The sequence below is a fragment of the Pantherophis guttatus genome, chromosome 1 (assembly GCF_059756535.1).
Source record: "Pantherophis guttatus breed Tessera chromosome 1, ASM5975653v1, whole genome shotgun sequence".
NCBI classification, from domain to species: domain Eukaryota; kingdom Metazoa; phylum Chordata; class Lepidosauria; order Squamata; family Colubridae; genus Pantherophis; species Pantherophis guttatus.
In genome coordinates this window covers 27,205,377-27,225,074 of record NC_142063.1, presented here as the reverse complement: position 1 = coordinate 27,225,074, position 19,698 = coordinate 27,205,377, and the positions used below count along the sequence as shown (strand labels likewise).

The following is a 19,698-nucleotide window of genomic DNA, read 5'->3' as shown; positions in this document are numbered from 1 at the left end:
GTGGCCAGCTTGGCGTCACTTGTGTCAGGGGCCTCTGTGGTGGCCCAAGCGCTCTGTCAGAGAAAACAGGCTCCCGAGCTCTATTTTCAGCTGTGACGGCCTCCTACTGCCCTCTGCCAGCATAAACGGAGCTCCGTGGGCCGGTCCTTTGATGTTTCTAGGGCGGCCCCATGGGCCAGATCTAAGCACCCCGTGAGCCGGATTGGGGCCCCGGGCCTTGAGTTTGACACCCCTGCTCTAGAAGAGTGGTTTTCTGGCGCCTATCCTCCAATATCACTGTAGGAAATGGTTCAAGGCAAAAATTCTCTGGTGCATAGTAGAAGGGAGATGGAATAAATACTTAACTGGAACAGGTGGATTCTGTTCTAGAATGTTCCCATGAGAATTCTCAATAACCCCTAGAGCTGACAGATTTTTCCTTAAACTTAACAATGACAAAATCTGGGTGGAAAACCCACAAAAACACAGGTTTTGCCAAAACGTTTATCTTCCCTTGTGAAGGTGAGTTATCAGAAATAATTTGGGGGGGGGGGGAGTAAATAATGAAGGAAAGTGGCCATTCTTGATTCCACATTGATCAGAGCATTTTCAGCTTTTTGGCTAAGATCAATTGTAGTTTATGTTATCTTGAATTCTTAAATAAGTAGAAAGGCCAGGTGTTTGTGTGCAAGAGAAAGGGAGGGAGGGAGAGGGAGAGAGAGGGAGAGGGAGAGGGTGAGAGAGAGAGAGCTCTTGAAAATGAGCAATATCTGTACAAGTCAGTGAGTAAACCACAAGATCAATATGCTCAAGGAACAAGAATAATAATGTTGTTATCTGGTTTAGATGTCAATTCAGTATGATTGCTAAGATTCTCAATGGCATTCTTTCTTGTGATACTAATTATTACAGATGTTTCTGCCCCCCCACGCAATAAACTTCAGATATTTGAAGAGTAAAGCCTGAATCACCCAGATATGAAATAACTGTATCTCCCCAATAATCAAGTCAAACAAGATTTGCAGTAAGTCTATTTCTCTGATGCATTTATTATTGAATCCATGCAGCCAGCCATTCACATATGCTCTCTGAGCAGCTGATAGACTAAAGCACAATATTAAAAACCAAATTAAAGTAATTAAAGTACAACAGAGACAATAAAAGGCAATATTAAAAGAGCATTATAACAAATTCCCCAACAGAAAATCAAGGTTAAAAAAAAAAATCTCACTAACTAATCAGTCACCCTCTTTTTCTCTCACTTGGACTTTTGAAAAATATCTTACAGTTCTGATAAGTGTATATAGAAAGATTGTTTAGATATCCTAGTCACAGTTCATCATCTTATATTTGCCCAGGGTTGCTTTTAAAACACTTGAAGTAGAAACATATTTGAGCAGACAAGTATTTTTAAAAAATATTGGAGAAGTAACTTTCTCTTAACTGTAGAAATCAGTCATATTTAGGGGAATGGTTTCCACTGTTTCACATTGATCAAGTCAAATGGAAAAGGAAAGGGAAAACTGTTTATTTATTTAGTAGATTTTTATCCCTTTATTGTCTTATAACTCAAGGCAGCAAACTTATCTAATGCTCCTTCCTTCTCCTATTTTTCCCACAACAACAACCCTGTGAGATAAGTTGACTTTAGAAACAATAACTAGCCCAAATTCACCCAGCCTTTTACCAATAGCACCTCTCTGAAACCTTTTGAAAATCTTCCCATCCCCACCCACCCATCCAAATTGTCAGAATTATGTAAAGTCTTGTCAATCTCTTCATGCAACAGCAAGAACACAAATATGGAAAGAGGTCATTTATCTCAGCCCTTGATGCAGTTTGTCCCAATACTTTGAACATTAGACACAATTATCAGATCTTTATTCATTTCTGGACCCCCCAGCAATGATGTATGGAAAAGGGATGCTGACAGTGATGATTGGCCAATTCTGTCAAATTTTCATTGCCAGTATTCTGATATTTGGATAGGTCCAATAGTGGAGCCTCATACAGAAGTTGAGCAACTGGGAAACAATTGTATCAAAGGTGCTTTTTCAAGAGGCAACTGGACTTTCTTTGTTTTTCCTTGGAGACATTTCACTTCTCATCCAAGAAACTTTTTCACTCCTGACTGTCGGAATTGAAGAAGCTTCTTGGATGAGAAGTGAAACGTCTTCAAGGAAAAACAAAGGAAGTCCAGTTTTGAAAAAGCACCTTTGGGACAACTATGATCTGGATGTCCATAGACAAACATTTGTAGTTTCTGCTTGTGTCAATGGCTGGGATTCATTCATACAATGAGTTAGAGCTGATACTAAGTGGAGAAACTATCAAGAATTTGAATGGAGAAATGTTAGCACCTCAATGCACGCACACACAGAGAACAATCTAGGTCCTCATTTTACCGATCTCAGAAGGATGGAAGGCTGAGTCAACCTTGAACCTGTTGAGATTTGAACTGCCAAGCTGCAGGCAACTGGCAGTCAGCAGAAGTAGCCTTCAGTACTGCACTCTAACCACTGCACCACCATGGTGCGCAACCTCAAAGGTCCCCATATAAAACTGTTGGTTGGCCTATAAAGCATATAAGAAACAGCCTCATAATATTCATAGAGTTCTAGAGGAACAGTGATAAGTGAAGCATAACTTTAATCTTCTTTCAGAACAGATACCTTGATAAGTAAGTAAAAATCTTCATCTCCAAAGAGGGTTTGGGAAGAGAACTGGTCTCCAAATGTGATGAAAATCTTTGTCTGAAAGGACACTGATCCAAGAACCTCTCTCCTTTAATTATTTCATCAAACTATTGATCCAATGGTTCTACTATATAGATATATTACTCTCAGCTTCAAGAGATGGCTCAAAGTTTGTTGCCCTCCAACTATCTTCTTCTGGGTTAAGTATCTTTATTAAAGATGATGGGACTCAAGGTTGTCTTTGTATTGTCTGGCGTGAAGATCCAAGGAAGGTTTACTTTGCTGAGTAAATCTGTGGCAGAGCAGATCTACTAAGCCCTTAAAAGGAGGATTAGGAAAATGTACACGGGAAAGGGAGATGTATTGACTCCACATGGGGATAGGAAAAGAACTTCCAGAAGCATAGCAATATTAAGTCAGTTGAAACAAAACCAGCAATCTTTTGTGTCTCCCTAAAAAAGTATACATATTTTGGCCAGAGTGCGTGCTACAAGAAATAATTAAAGCATTACAGTGCTCCAATAGAAGATAATATATGTACCGTGTTTCCCCCAAAATAAGACCCTGTCTTATATTTTTTTTGAACCCTGAAATAAGTGCTTGGCTTTATTGCCATGTGCTCAAAAGCTTGATTGGGCTTATTATCAGGGGATGTCTTATTTTGGGGAAAACAGGGTAGCTCATGGTTGAACTGTGGGATCCTTGGTGCTTTCTCTGAGCTTGGTTGTTTGCTTGCAGATGTTTCATTTTTGACTATGTAACTTCATCAATGCATGGCATGTTTCAAATAATGAAATGTCTTTAAGCAAACAACCAGGCTCAGAGAGTGCCAAGGATTCACATTAGGGTGTTTTATTGAAAAGATTCAAAGGGGTTAATTTAAAAATTGCATGCTTTGAAGAAAGACGGAGAAAGATGACTTCTTTCCCTATCTTGTATCATACTATAACATCAGGAGATGGGGCTATCCAATGAAATTAATGGGGAGTTTGCTCTGAAAATAGAAGAGAAAAACTTTCTTCAAACTATGAAGAGTTAACCTATAGAGTACATTGCCATCAGGTAAACTATCATTTTAGGCATCTTTTTAAAAAGATCAGTCATGTTAAGGTAGGGATGAGCAATCAATCCATGACTAAAGCCACTGAAACTCAAGACCAAGATGGAGGAATTAGCACGATTGTCCCACCATTGTAAAGCATTGCTTTAATGTATACCTACATACATATATGCAATGCCATCATGCTATTCCCTTTTTAGGTGGGCCAGATAGAAAACAAATTAGAAATAGTAAAGTCAAAAGCTCCTGGGGAGGAAAGCTATGGCAAATCTAGATAGCTTACTAAAAAGCAGAGACATCACCCTGCCAACAAAAGTGCGTATAGTCAAGGCTATGGTGTATACAATTGCAATGTATGGCTGTGAAAGTTGGACCATAAGAAAGGCTGAGCACCAAAGAATTGAGGCCTTTGAACTATGGTGCTGGAGAAGACTCCAGTGAGTCCCTTGGACTGCAAGGCAATCAAACTGGTCAGTCTTAGAGGAAATCAACCCTGACTGCTCTTTAGAAGACCAGATCTTGAAGATGAAACTCAAATATTTTGGCCACCTAATGAGAAGGAAGGACTCACTGTAGAAGAGCCTAATGCTGGGAAAGATTGAGGGCAAAAGAAGAAGAGGACGACAGAGAATGAGTTGGCTGGATGGAGTCACTGAAACAGTAGGCGTGAGCTTAAATGGACTCCAGAGGATGGTAGAGGACAGGAAGGCTGGGAGGAACATTGTCCATGGGGTCGCGATGGGTCGGACGTGACTTTGCAACTAACAACAATACCAACAAAGTCTAAAATTTAAGGGAGGAAAGGAAAACTATTGGGAAGATGGGGGATGAATAGGACATACCATACTGAGAATTCTTGAGTGACATATCATATTTGCTCCAGCATTTTAAATTTGGGTTCTGTGGGACCACAGTGGATGTAAAAGACTTTGAACCAACCTCCAGAATGTGATGCTTTCTTCAAGTACAAAACAAAACACTTTTCCTGTTTCATGCAAAGCCCTACAGTGAATAAAAAAAGCCTAATCAACACCCAATATGCTAGGTCACACACACACAGAGACACAGACACATGTACACACGCACCCCTAGGGTAACAATAACCAATCTTAGCATATTAAGTGAATGAATATTAATTGACCTGTTTAAAAAGGTTACATGAACAACATCTTACTAACAAAGCTGTCTTCAGGTCAATCACTCATTTCCACAACCTAATCTAGCTGGAGGGTCATTGGTAGTTAAAATGTAGAAGGGAAAACATTAGGACATTTTAAAAAAGAGGCAAGATTTTCATTATTCAACTATGATTGCCCTCATGACTTTTTTTTTTTTTGACTGGCAAACAGATGCCCATGGGAGAAATTCTGTATGTCAAGAATAAACATGAACAACCAAAATTGCCCTTCGTTCTTCACTAGTATGCAGGGGGCACCACTCCAAAAATAAAATGGAGCAAAAATATAATGGAGCAAAGAATCCCTCTCCCCCCCAAAAAAAGTTTGCATTCCACATACAAAAACTTGCTTTTTGTTTCATTTACACCCAATATTTATTTATTTATTCAGTTTGTATAAGCAATACCAGATGCAACTGTGGATACAAATTTTTTTACTAACAGTTCTGTGGTTGTGGCTTGGTGGGCGTGGCTTGGTGGGCATGCCAGAGGAAGGATAGTGCAAAATCTCCATTCCCACCCCACTCTGGGAAAGGATACTACAAAATCCCCATTTCCTCCCCACTCCTGGGCGAAAGAAATTGCAAAATCTCCATTCCCACCCCACTCTGGAGTCAGCCAGAGGTGGTATTTGCCAGTTCTCTGAACTACTCAAAATTTCCACTACCAGTTCTTCGAACTGCTCAAATTTTCCGCTACCGGTTCTCCAGAACCTGTCAGAACCTGCTGGATTTCACCCCTCTGTGGGTAGCAATATAATATTTAATGAATTTATTATAATCGGCATGACTACACTCTCATATACTGTACATAATATTCAATCCTTTGAAAGACTGTCAATAGTTACAGCTAAGGCTCATAGGAAATGCTTGAATTCCTAAACAAAAAAGGAAATATGCAAGTCATATATAAAACCTTTTTATATGTTGCCATATTCATTTTGAAATACATACAATGATTTGACTTATGGAAATCATAGAATTCTGAAGACTGATGTCAGTGTTCCAAGTAATGCACCCTTAGGTGCATAGAACTCTGAGGCAGGTAGATTCCTCAAAGAACAGTTTTATTGGATACATCATATTGGCACAACTAGTGAAAGCTGACAACCACAGAAAGTTCCCGCAGCTTTCACCCAGAGGTGGTATTCAGTAGGTTCTGACCAATTCTGGAGAATCAGTAGTGGAAATTTTGAGTAGTTTGGAGAACCAGTAAATACCAGCTCTGACTGGCCCTGCCCCCATCTATTCTCTGCCTCCCGAGTCCCAGCTTATCGGGAGGAAATGGAGATTTTGCAGTAACCTTCCCCTGGAGTGGGGATGGAATGGAGATTTTACAGTATCCTTCCCCTGCCACGCCTACAAGCCATGCTCACAGAACCAGTAATAAAAATTTTTGAGTCCCACCACTAATTTTGACTAATTTTAAGGTTGACTCAGCCTTCCATCCTTCTGAGGTAGGTAAAATGAGGACCTGGTTTGTGGGGGCAATAAGCTGACTTTGTATAAAATAGAACACCGCTTAGGGAGGGCCAAAAAGCCCTACTAAGCAGGTACAGTATATACAAAAGTATGAAGGCTATTGCTTAAAGCATTGTAAGCCGCCCTGAGTCTCCGGAGAAGGGCGGCATATAAATCGAACTAATAAATAAATAAATAAATAAATAAATAAATAAATAAATAAATAAATTTTACCTAATTAAAAATAAAGTTTTCCCCTTTCCCCCAAGTCACTGGTCACACTGTCCAATCAAGATGCTGGCTGGTTGCTTTGTTACTTCATCCCTCCTCTGGCCAGCCACCTGCTAGAATGTCCTTGGTTCCCACAGGAAAACTTTTTGTTTTGGCTACAAAACCCCATCTAGCTATTTCCTCTTACCCTATCCCTTTTTCTGTCTTGTGGCAACCGTGAAGCCTCCAAGATGGCCTCTGTTGACAACTGTTTCTCATAACAAAACACCTCAATACAAGTTTGGAAAGCAAATGGATTTGATGCTTATTCTGTACTTAAATTTTATTTTGTTCTAATTAAGGAAGGAAAACCATTTAGAAGCATACAGGAATGGAGATCAAACTAAAAGATCATGAAGGTTCATGGATACCAATGGGAGTTGGGCAGGGAAAGGACTTGGACTGCTGGAGACTTTATATAGTATAATAAAGAAATCTGTGCAAGGCCGACTCTTGCTTCTAAAATCTACCTTTGTTGTCGAGTCTCATAAAACTGGAAATGGGCTGTTTGGTCCTTTGTCGTTTAGCTAGGACCAGCAAAAAACAACTCTCTTTTCCAGTGGGAAAAAAATCAAGCTGGATTGTATTTTCCTAACTCCACCACCACTTTCTATATGTGTATCTGAGAGAGAGACATCTGTGAGCTAAGTGGCTTTCTTCTCTCCTGTCCCTTCCATAAAAAAAAAAAATGCAGGCTTTTGCTTCCTTTAGCCATTAGATTTTCTCATATAATACCTTGAAGAGCAAAACCATTGCATCAGTTACGGTTAACACCTTCCACCACCCAGTTTGCTGTTTGCAAATGTTGTTCTCCATGCAGCAGATGCTTTGCCATGTGCGCTGACCTCGGAATGGATGATCGGGTTTTATCATAAAAATTCCGCCTCCGATTGTGAGAATTTCATAGTTGTGGAGCATCTGCTCCCAGGGATAACCAAACCAATGCATGGAATTCCTCAAAGAAATACAATATCAAATGATGGAGGCTTTCTATCTCTTGTAACCAGAAGAACTTCTACTTTTTTCTTCTTCTACAGCTAAAAGCAGCAAAGCTTTTACTATAACATAAATACCTATAGATTCAAAGGTGTGTATATCATTAAAAAAAAAACCAATAGAAGTTACTGTCTCATACTGACCCAATATTAAGTCAAACCATTTGTGAGACACACAGCTAATTTGGTGGGAAGCCAATGACATCTTATTCACACTGTATGCTTCAGCATTACATTACAATGCATGCAGCAGCATGGAATGAAACCTCTGTCATTATATTAAGTATGGTAGAGAAGACACAAAGAAAAGATCCCTGTGCTCTGACCCTAATGCTAACTTTTGAATCATTGATGATCCTAATTCAATTGCTCCAAATTCAATAACTTTCCTTGAATTTAAGTACCATGCCTTTCTTGGTTCACTTGATTGATTGATTGCTTCCTTCCTTTGATTGGAGAACATGAGCAGGAGGATGTCATGAGCTTCAGGTCCTCTTGAAACCTGTCAAAATACTCTGTGTGTGGAGAAGAACCAAAGGAAAGATCCCTGTGCTCCTAACCCTGCCTTGCTGGCAGAAACCAAGTCCCATGGTATTGTAGGAAGTTAGCACCCACCCCTCTCCTAGGAAAATGAGATATTCTAGGAAATATTAAAAGAATATTTCCCCTAAAAGGGAGGCAGAAACTCAGCCCCCACCTACCTTGTCAATGGGCCATTAAGGCCTGGGCCAGTCGATTCTACATAACAAAGATCTATCTCCTTCAAGCAGAGCCGTAATAGGAATTGCCCAAAGCCCAGCAGAGCCAGGAGATCTATCTCCTTCAAGCAGAGCCCGTAATAGGAATTGCCCAAAGCCTTGCTGGGTGATGATTACATCATCACCCAGCAAGGCTCAACCAAGCTTGGGATTCAAAAACATAACCTACAAAGTTACCCCTGCATGGCCTCATGGGAGCCTGACAACCAATCAGAATACAAACTCAAATTCAAAAGCCCAGAGAGGGTATAAAACTCAGGCACTCTCAGCATATCTTCCTCTTTTTTTCCTTCACCCAAGATCTTCAAGGCATGTGATCCTGTCCACCATTAAAACCATTTTTCCAAGCAGCCACCATGTTTCCAGTGTCTTTCTCCCCACTTGGGACTGAACCCAAAAGGACATTTCTTCCAACAGTATTTTATGTTCCCCTAATAGGCATGAATGGCTATAATTCCTAGCTGCGTTCTTCTCCATCAGCTAATAAAGACTAACTTCATTCAATGAAATTAATATTCAGGCAAATAAAGGGGAATACTGAGGTTTACCCTGAGTTCAGACCACATGCTATTCCCTTAAATTAGAATCAATACAATTCAACTATTGCTATCAGATAACATGCTATCCTGGCCCAAAGATTCCATATTATGGATTCAGAAATACCAGGACAATGGCTGGTTCCCACAATGTCTGAGCCATAAAATAACCAGTCCATTTTAGGACCAGTTTAGTTTCAGACGAGTTGCAGTCCCCACCTGAATACCTCTATGTTATAGAGCTTATCATCTGGAAATTAAGGTGGATGTATGGTAGTTACCTAATTTCTTGAAATAAAGATGTAAATTATTCGACTTTTAACAAAGGTCTCCTTAGTAGTCGGAATATAATCCTTTCATTGGAAATGTTTGACTTCTTTCTTCTTGTCATAATGATAATTTCTTGTTCTATTTCTAAATAATAATTTCTTCCAAACTCTCATCCCCACGATGAGAGCTTGTCAGAGGTTCAGGATTGACAATGAGACATCAATTAAAGTTCAGGTTTAACTATGAAATTCCTCTACATAGGAAGTTTTTTTCATCACAGCCTCTGATATTCCCAGTCTCTACTCAACCTTAAAGTAGCAATGGCTTGCTTTCATCTCTGAAACATTTATGACGGTATCTGACCTACCAACTCATCTTATCCTTTCTCATCATAGGTAGATAACTTTTGATAACAACAGTTATCAAATTTTCTTTTTTATACCCCCAGCTTTTATTTTCAGTAAAGTAGGAACAATAATGGGCAAAATTTAAATGCTGCTTTGCCCCAAAATAGACTTTTTCCAAGAAAAGAAAAAAACTTTTTTTCTTTTGATCAGGCAGACCAATTTTCAGAGGATTGGGGAATCACCTCTCACTCTCTCCAATAGGTGGAGGAGCATTATGCCATCATAATATCATCAAAAAGGTAGTGTCATCATAAGAAGAGGTGGGACCTGTTTGGGAAGAGGTTGTTTTTTTTTTAAAAAAAAGTGGTGTGGTAGAATGTAAACTGGATTCCCAATCAGGAGGGAGTGCATTCCAGAGGAACTAAAGACAGCAAAGTTTAAATAGTTTGTGTGAAGAAAGAAAGCTAAGATAGCTCCGCCATGGGAGTTTTCATGGTCTATGTTTAATGATGCAATTAGTTGGCTTTAATTTAGCAAGATTTATATTTATATGTGAGGAACAATAAAGAAAGCTGCTCAGAAGAACCTCAGTGTGTCTTTCTTGGTTTTTACAGCCTGGCCAAAGATCAGCCACTCCAAATACCAACTTAACCTCTCTCCTTCAAAACTGCAAAGGTTTACTACATAAATTTGTCAATGAAATCGCCACATTTCAGTGACCATGCATCAGATCAATTTAGAGGAAGGTGGCTTAGGAATGGAAATCACAGTAATTTGCTTCCTAAATACTTCTGTTCCCATTCCCAGACTAATTTCCAAGGAAGAGAGAGAAATGAAAAATCAGGAATACCAATATTTGCCAACAAATTTGTCAATATATATTTAGTGCATTAAGGGCTATTCACAAAGCATCCCTGCCCCTGAGCTAGCAACAAAATGTGTTCATTTTGGTATCTGGAGTTTGTATACAGTAAGAGTGTGTCATGGCAAAAAGTTTAGGAATACCAATATTATGAAGTGCTATATTCTAATTGTATTTCCTTTTTCTATAAAAAGCTCCTCTAAGGCTTAGATAACTTAGAACTATGCCGACTTCAGTCTGACCTAAGTGTAATACATAAAATTATCTGCCACAATGTCCTACCTATCAATGACTACTTCAGCTTTGACCACAACAATACAAGAGCAAATAATAGATACAAACTCAAGGTAAACCTCTCCAAACTCGATTGCAGAAAATATGACTTCAGTAACAGAGTGGTCAATGCCTGGAATGCACTACCTGACTCTGTGGTTTCTTCCCCAAACCCCAAAACTTTAACCTTTAACCTGGGGTGAGGTCAACTGTCTACTGTTGATCTCACCCCATTCCTAAGAGGTCTATAAGGGGCGTGCATAAGTGCACCAGCGTGCCTTCCGTCCCTGTCCTAATGTTCCTTCTTATTGTTACTCTTTTCATGTATTCAAATTATGTTTATACTTTTACCTGTTATCTTATAGATGCTTGACAAATAAATAAATAAAATAAAATAAATAAAATAAAATATTCTTGTTGCACTGTTTTTCTGTATGTAAGAGAAGCTGAGAGAGAAATAAAGAAGCAAAGAGTGAGGGACTGGTGTTGGTGTTCCCAGTTGGTGTTCCCATTTGGTCTAAGTCCTCCATCCACCTCCACAGAAGACATGAAAGAAAGAAAGAAAAAAATCAGGTGGAACCATCAGGACTTTTCTGGGAAGTTCACTTCCATTGCAGCTTGTTGTGGTCCGCCAGCAGTCTGCGGAGCTGGCAGCAGAGTCGGACAGTGAGGAGGCTGGGGAGGAACATGGGCCAGTCCTGGAGTCTGGGGAAGGCCCAGATGAGGGTTCTGTGTCAGAGGCAGAGATGGGGCCAGGGCCATCTGGGAGTGATAAGCGGACTCCGGAGCCCCCTGAGTCGGACAGCAGAGAGGCAGAGGAACAGGAGGAGCCTGTTCCTAGTGCACGCATACGCAGAGCTGCCAGAAGGCAAGAACAGCTAAAGCAAAAGGGATGACTCAGGAGTAAGGTCTGGAGATGATTGCCCCTCCCATAAGGCTTAAAAGAGAAACAGAGGCACTTGGGCCTTTGCAGGAAAGCAACGTTGCTAACTCTGTTTCCAGTCAGCGTCTCTTGTTTGTTTCTGAACTTTGTGGGGCTTTGCCAAGTAAGGCCTTTGGCAGGGTGTCAAAGAAGATAAAGGTTGGTGATTATCCCGAAGGACTTCTTCCGAAGGACTTATTTTGCAACTAATTGGGACTCAGCTGGGAATGAACATAATTCTCAGCTGTTCCAATAAAATAGGTTTGTTATAATAATTGTGTATTGTAATTACTCAGTCAGCCTAGGTCACAATACAGCTTCTCACTATGATAACCATAAGAACCTGTGCTTGAGTTTTCCTGTTTTAGTTTTCTCTTGGCACCCCCTTTCCTATTGTGCCATGCCTTGATAATGTCACCCTAAATACCAGAATGGTCTGGTTTTATTACTCCATAAGCAGTACTGAGATCTTTTCAGAATGAGTGGAGATGATCAATGTTTTATGGCAGGTCAAAAAAAGCAGATAGAAAATTGTATGCATAAAGAATCTGTCTGGGGGGGGGGGCATCCTACTCTTTCAGTTAGGTTTGGCTCTCCTGGATCACACATCTTTTCTCAGTGAGCTTCAGGTCTGTTTTTCAGTATTCCAGAGTCAGCAGGTTCTGGGGCCCGAAAGTCCAGTTAATATTCTGTGCTTCAAGACCCTGCCACTCAGTCCCTTGCTGTCTCCCTTTCAGGCCAAAGGAAATAAATAAAGGTTGCCATCCAATCTCTTTAATGAATGAACAGTGGCAGGAGAGTGTATAAAGGGGAAGATTGGAAGGTCAACCTATCTGATAAGGAGTTCCCCACACCAGTATGGATCTCAGCTGGTGCTCCAACATTTCTTTCCTTGACATTATATCTGTCCATTGCTGTCCAAACTGAACAACAACATGCTAGAATTGTTTGGTTGCTTTAGGAAGAGTCCAACTTAATTCTGAAAAAACATCACATGCTTAGTAATCCTACCAATATCTATCTGGCACAGCTTTGGAGGCAATTCATGGGAAATCCAGCAGCAACGCCTGGTGCACAGGAATAGCTACTGCTGAAAGAAAGGAAGAATGAGGAATCCTTGAATATATTTATAGGTCCTTGCATTGAATTTAGACCTTAATCACTGGCAGTGAGTGATCTTATTCTTTTGTCATGCTTTGTGTTTTTTCCCGCTTTTCATCCTTAACAGGTTAATCTGTTCTCTCCTTCAGGGTGACAAACACATTTCACTTCCCAGAAGTTCTAATATTTCAATATAATTCTCCTGAAATCGAGCCATTCAGACCAGAGTTAAATCTTGATTTGTGATCATTCAGCTGACAGACTGCCATGATCTGAAGTTTCATTTCTCTTCATCACAGATGATATTTAGTTTAGCGGAAGGCATACAAATTACTCTTTGCATTATCTGTCATCTAGGCTCATAGACTCATAATCTTGGAAGAGTTCTAATTTATCCTGCATAGTGGACTTGTAAATAATTCCTTCTATGGAAAAGAGCGGTGGAACTCAATTACTTTGAGGCAATATTGTAGAAATGAAAATTAAATCCCATCTCTGCTAGAAGATGCCATAGATTCTACTAAATATGATCCCATATGAAACTTTACAACTTTTGCCCAGATATTCGTCTCATTTAACCAAAACTATATTAGCTAATGGAGAAGAATACTGCTGGGAATTATAAACTTCCGTACCTATTAGGGTGCATATGATACCATGACAATTGAGGCTGCTATCTCTATGATGGGTCTTGGTTTCTACTAATAAGGACAGCTTGTAGACTTGTAGACAACTAAGTATAAGATAAGTTTCTGAATAGGCGATACCTTTGCCCATTTCCCAGAACAGCTTCTCCTTTGAGATATAGAGGCCCTCTATCCTGTTGGTCTTTTGGAAAGCCATGAAGACATGGCTTTTTTTCAGGTATTGGATCAGGATAAAAGATGAGACTGGTATTTCTGTTTATGAGAGGATAGTATTATGATAGCATTATATAATGCTATCATGCATTTTGTGATATGATATCATATATAATACTATCATATATTTTGTGATACGTAATTTTTTTTCAACTTATTTTATTATTTGTATATTTTTTAATTACCTCAGGGCTATTTTATGTGGTATCTAATATGGTGGAATGTGGTATCTAATATGGTGGTCATATAAATCGTGTGTGTGTGTGTGTGTGTGTGTATAGTATACACACACACACACACACACACACACATGCAAACACAGAGTACCTCATGCCTTGTTTGAAGACAATATTGGAAGAGCTGTCCACATGGAATTTAGCTCAAGACTACATTTGATTGTAATCCAATACCTATTTAATTGTGAAACAGCTCAATTAACATATAAGTTTACAGTGTTTTGTAATTAATTAATTCTACCATGGGTTTATATATCTCAAGATTTATAAACAATTACAAGAAACTTATTTATTTTTTCTGCTGGCTTTACTAATGGAAACTATTGGAAACTAATATACAATTTACTTTGGATTAATATTATTTTATGTGTGGAGAACAGCATTGGCCAAAAATTTAAACCAACAAAATGTTTTGAAGAATGTTATTCATTAATTATTATTTTTTAAAAAAATATCTGTCTTCGGTTTTAGTTGCCTCTTTAAATTAATAAAATAGTTTTTTAATGTGTTACTCCATTGACACAAAACTCATTTGGGGAAAAACATTAAATACAATTGTAAACAATTGCATTTTACAATTATGTATTTCTCCTGACATTTACAAATGTATTTTTATTTATTTATTCTCATTCCTGCCTTTATTCTTTTTAAAAAATAACTCAAGGCAGCATATTTAATACTCCTTCCTCCTTCTATTTTCCCCACAACCACCACCCTATGAGTTGGGCTGAGAAAGAGTGACTGTCCAAAGATCATCCAGCGGGCTTTCATGCAGAAGGCAAGACAAAAATTTACAGTCTCCTGGTTTTTAACCTGGTTCCTAGATCCTACTGGCTATTTTATTTTATATTATATTTTATATTATTTTTATGTTATTTTATTTGTACTCCCCAGCTGTTTTTAGCACTAGCTTTTGTGTTGTTTTCTTTTGTATTGTTTTCGTTCATTTTATTTTTAATACTTTGTTGACATACCATTTGGTTTAATAAAAAGAAATTTGCTAAGAAAGTGAGATATCCTATTAAATAAACAAAATCATACAGCATAACATCAAAAACCTTTTTTTATTTTTGCTTGATTTTCCTGCTTCTGCTGCTTTGTTTCTTGGCCCACGGTGGATCTGTAGCTGTGTGCCAACAATCAAATGCCTGATTACGTGTATGAATAGTATTTCAAGCAACTGCCACTGAATTAAAATTCAGGGAGAGGTGAAGTTTTATTACAAAGCCCACATTCATATTCAAGCTATGTTAATTCTCTTCTGCTAAGGTTCATTGGATTCAGTCACTTAAGAACAAAAGAGCGCCAAAAAAATACACAAAGCTGAAACACTGAGGGAGAAAGAAAGACAAAACACTGAATACATTTTCTACAGCCCTAAAACATTTTTCAGATACTGTTCTCCAATAAGTAGTTATGAAAGATTCACAGATATTAATCAAAATAGAATGGGTGAGCAGCAGTGTTTTTGTGAAATGCAGCTGGAAGGTAATGAAAGAACTAGAATAAAGACATTACTTTTGATCATCGGGCTTGGAGGAAAAGGGTAGAATCAACAATCCATGGACCTGTAGTAGATCCACATAAGCGAAAAACACAACCTGTGAGTCATAGAGCCTCTATCCAGAAGTCCAGCCAATTCTGTTTAGGTTCTGTGGGTCTGATTATCCTTCAGTCAAAAGGATATTAAAGTCCCAATAAAACTGGTATCTCACTGGGCTCACTGGGAACAAGGCACAGGTCTGCACGGATCATTAATTTCATCCAGCAGATCCCTTCTTATAATCATAATTGTCTATCTATGTTGTATGTACCAGATTTCTTTTCAGCTCCCAAATGCTAATGTTTGATTATATTCCACTCTAGAGCAAAATGTCGCACCATCGCGACTGTAATAAAAGGTTGTTTTTGTTATTCTTATAGTTGTAAATGTATACCGAGATTCAGAAGAATTACAATGAGTTTTTATTTATAGCAATTTTTGCAGCTTTGGTATATATCAGTACAATTATTAGGCTATTATATCTAAAAGGGAACATTCTGGGAAGGTGATTATTTTACTTAATGCAGTGCACATAACATGGTCATTACAATTGTGTACTTATTTTGCATTTTTATCCTCTCTTTTTTCTCAGAGCATACGGCATCTTACATGGGGTTCCCCCCTCACTCTATTCTCGCAACTGGAACCTGCTGAGGTGACTGGTCCAAAAGCCACACAGGAGCTGCAGAGCCAAAACAGAACATGAAGTTGGTTCAATCCAGTGTATAAACAACACACTTGTACACAGAGGGCAAATAGAATCTGTTGTTGATCTGAGTTTGTGATTAGAATGTATGATTTACCTTCAGTATTGTGGGCTTTTCTTTTTGTAACTGTTGCGTTTTTAGTCTTTGCACATGATCCAGAGTCACTGCTGTGAGATGAATGGTTATGATAGACATAGATAGATAGATAGATAGATAGATAGATAGATAGATAGATAGAGTTAGTCCTGGAGGCCATCTTTTTCTTGGGCTCTTCAGGGCTGCGACACTTAGTGCTGTGGGAAACTGGGAGGGGGGATTGCATGGAGTGGTGGAGATATCTAGCCATATTAACATTCCATCAATAAAGCCAATTTAATGCCTATACAAAATACTGGTGACACTACAGAAAAAAAAGGTTTTTTTACTTCCGCTACCCTTACCTCATATAATTGGAGTACAAACTGCTTCTTCTAGCAGGATCTCCTTGGATGGATAAACTCTGACTGAAGTAGTGATGTGGGAAGTACCTATGTGCCAAGCCACATAGGGCTTTATCAGTCAAAACTAGCACTTGTACCCAGAAATCTACTGACAACCAATGCATGACTGAAGAATAGAGTCTGACATGCCTAACGTCTGTTAATATGCAAGCTGGTGTATTTGACACCAATAGCACCAGCACTAGCAATAGCACTTAGACTTATATACCACTTCATAATGCTTTACAGCCCTCTCTAAGTGATTTACAGAGTTCAGCATATTGCCCCCAACAATCTGGGTCCTCATTTTAACAACCTCGGAAGGATGGAAGGCTGAGTCAACAGCAGCTGTAATTTCCAAGTGATCTTCTGAAACAAATCCATGGAGACTGCAGATACAGACCTGTAATTGAACAACAGAACAAACCACAAATTATTGATATCAGATATATGGGCTCAATTTAGAAATCAAAGAGTAGGTGTGCTAGGAAAATCTTACCTGCAAGACATACATTAAGATCATAAGAGCAATGTAAGGAACAAATTTATTATGTTTAACCTGTTCCACACAGACTTTCAGAACAGTGGTGAAATCCAATTTTTTTTACTACTGGTTCTGTGGGTGTGGCTTGATGGGCGTGGTGTGGCTTGGTGGGTGTGGCTTGGTGGGCGTGGCAGAGGACGGATATTGCAAAATCTCCATTCCCACCCCACTCCTGGGAAGGATATTGCAAAATCTCCATTCCCACCCCACCCTGGGGCCAGCCAGAGGTGGTATTTGCCGGTTCTCTGAACTACTCAAAATTTCCGCTACCGGTTCTCCAGAACCTTTCAGAACCTGCTGGATTTCACCCCTGCTTCAGAAGGTATAGAAAGAGGCAAAGGAAAATAGTAGTTGGGGGGAGGGGGAGAGAGAAAGTTACTGAAATATCAAAGATGGAAAATTCCAAGTGGCTTTCAGAATAAATTATCACAATAGCAAAAAAACAAAAACAAAAAACCCACCAAAAAACCCACTGAGGATGAACACTATAGGCAACAAGAAAGATGTATCAATGATGTCAGATATCCAGCATCTAACAAGACAAAAGAAAGAAGAATATTTAGTCAAGAATGTCAGTAACAGAGGAAAATAACCAAATAAAGGTTAATGAGAGATGTTTTTAGTATGATTAGTGAAATCAAGAAAAATGTACTGCAAAGGTAGGTGTATTCAGTCATTAATAAGATCTAATAGAGGCTAATGTAGTTAAAGGAGAATAGAAACACTATGCTGGGACATCTTACAAATGAGATTATAGAACTGACAGAAGTGTTTGCAGAGAGTGGATATATTTTGGAACTGAGAAAATTATATGCAGCTGACTTATCAAATATCAGATATCAAATAGAAAAGCACCAAGCATAGATGTGCTTTGTCTATGGCTTCATGAGAAGTGCCAGTTAAACTGTTAACATCTCCATGTCAACAAATATGGAACAAGATTCTGTGGTTTGGAGGTTGGAAAAGTTCAGAGAGATGCTCTCTGGAAAAGCAGATGATAGTGAATATGCAAATATTGAGTCATTACATTAATGACTCAAGCAACCAAAGTTTTGTTTATGATCTTAGAAGAACAGTGTCATACCTGAACAAAGAAAACATCTAATGAAGAGGCAGGTTTCAGAAAGGGTAGTGAAGCATGAGATCAAGACAGCTAATACGAAGTTGGAATAGTGAAGAATATAAAAAAAGAATATGAACACAGGGTTATCTTTAATTTTTTGAATAAAGCGCAGCCCTTGTGTAGATCATGCCCGAACAGGGACAATATTAAGCCTGTGGGTATGTCAGAATACTCATTATTCCTTTGAGGTGTGTTTACAATGATCAAGAAGCTACAGTAAGAATTGAAACTAGAGAAATTGAGTTCAGAATAGGGAATGAAATGAGGGGAAAATGGATACTGTTCCCATCTTTGTCTTCAATCTTATGTGGGCTGTATCAAAGACTGGTAAAATTGGTAGAGAACAGCTGAAATTGAAGTAGAAAGCTCAGTATGAAGGCTTTGAGTTGCAGAGACAAAAGCACTTTGCAAGCTGAAAGTAAAGAAAATTTAGAAGCGCTGATTATGAAAGTAATTAAATAAAGCACCTTAGTTAATAAAGCATCTTAGTTAATGCTAAATATTAAGAAGAGAAACTTGATGATGACTAGAAAATAAGGAGAAGGTGAGCTCAGAAAAAAATAAAGATGGAAGTCAATTGGAGAAGATAATTAAATATAAATAAATACCATCACCCAATTCCCTTTTTCATACATTCCCTTTTTGTAGTCATTCTACTTTCAATTCTTTTTCTTCCATGCCCTATTCCCGAGATGCACTCTTGACATAAATAAAATGTTCCTCTCATTCAAAATTTCTCAGTATCTCAATTATCTCATTATCTCAACCTTTCACTATAAATAATCAAATCAAATAATTCCTTGCCCCATAAATAGACAGTCAGACTAATGCTTAAACCATGTATTCATTTTTTCTAAGCAGTTACTTAACCCATAGTAACTCTTTTTATTCATTCTTGGGTCTCCAAAATGCCCCCGTTAGTTTTTCTGATACTTTCACATCTTGTTCCCATCTATCTGTGTAATGTCATAGCACAATTTATTCCAATATTATTCCATTAATTCATTTTCCCTCTTATATTATGAATTACATGATATAAGTATAATGAGATAGGATCACAGATATTTACCTCTGACCATCATGGCTTTGATCATCAAAGCTTTCTTATAATGCTTTCAGGTATCAGCCCTACAAGGAAGGCTAAATTAGGGAACAGACAGATTATAATAACAAAATCTTGAAATCCTGTCAGAGTTTCTCTCCGGCTCCTTTAATACAAAATATAATCAAAACAAGGATATCCTGAGTGGCTTTCTCACCCCTTTTCTTTTCCGGGTTTAAGATGATATTTACTTAATCATTCTTCCATTCCTTGTTCAAGGTTATCTCTGTACTCCTTTATATTAAGTGACTTTCAGACAGCCTTTTTCTCTTAATCCAACCTATTTCACAAGGTCATTGTCATGGGAGTAAAATAGTTGGAAGGAGTATTATTGTGTTCTGAGAGCCAAAGGGTAAAACGAATAAGTTTTTTTTTTTAAAAAAAAAGTAAAAATAAGC

At 38.4% G+C, this 19,698-nt stretch overlaps 1 long non-coding RNA gene across 2 annotated transcripts; it reads left to right on the top strand.

Annotated features, from left to right (window-relative positions):
* Window positions 1-104: 104 nt before the first annotated feature.
* LOC117675013 (uncharacterized) lies at window positions 105-16,122 on the top strand. Of its 2 annotated transcripts, none has more exons than XR_009622852.2 (3): window positions 105-501; window positions 892-1,003; window positions 2,643-2,908. It is a non-coding gene; the product is annotated as an uncharacterized LOC117675013 (long non-coding RNA). The 2 variants fall into 2 exon arrangements; XR_015733485.1 differs by lacking the exon at window positions 2,643-2,908 and adding an exon at window positions 15,938-16,122 and having other exon boundaries at window positions 400-501.
* The last annotated feature ends 3,576 nt before the right edge of the window (window positions 16,123-19,698 follow it).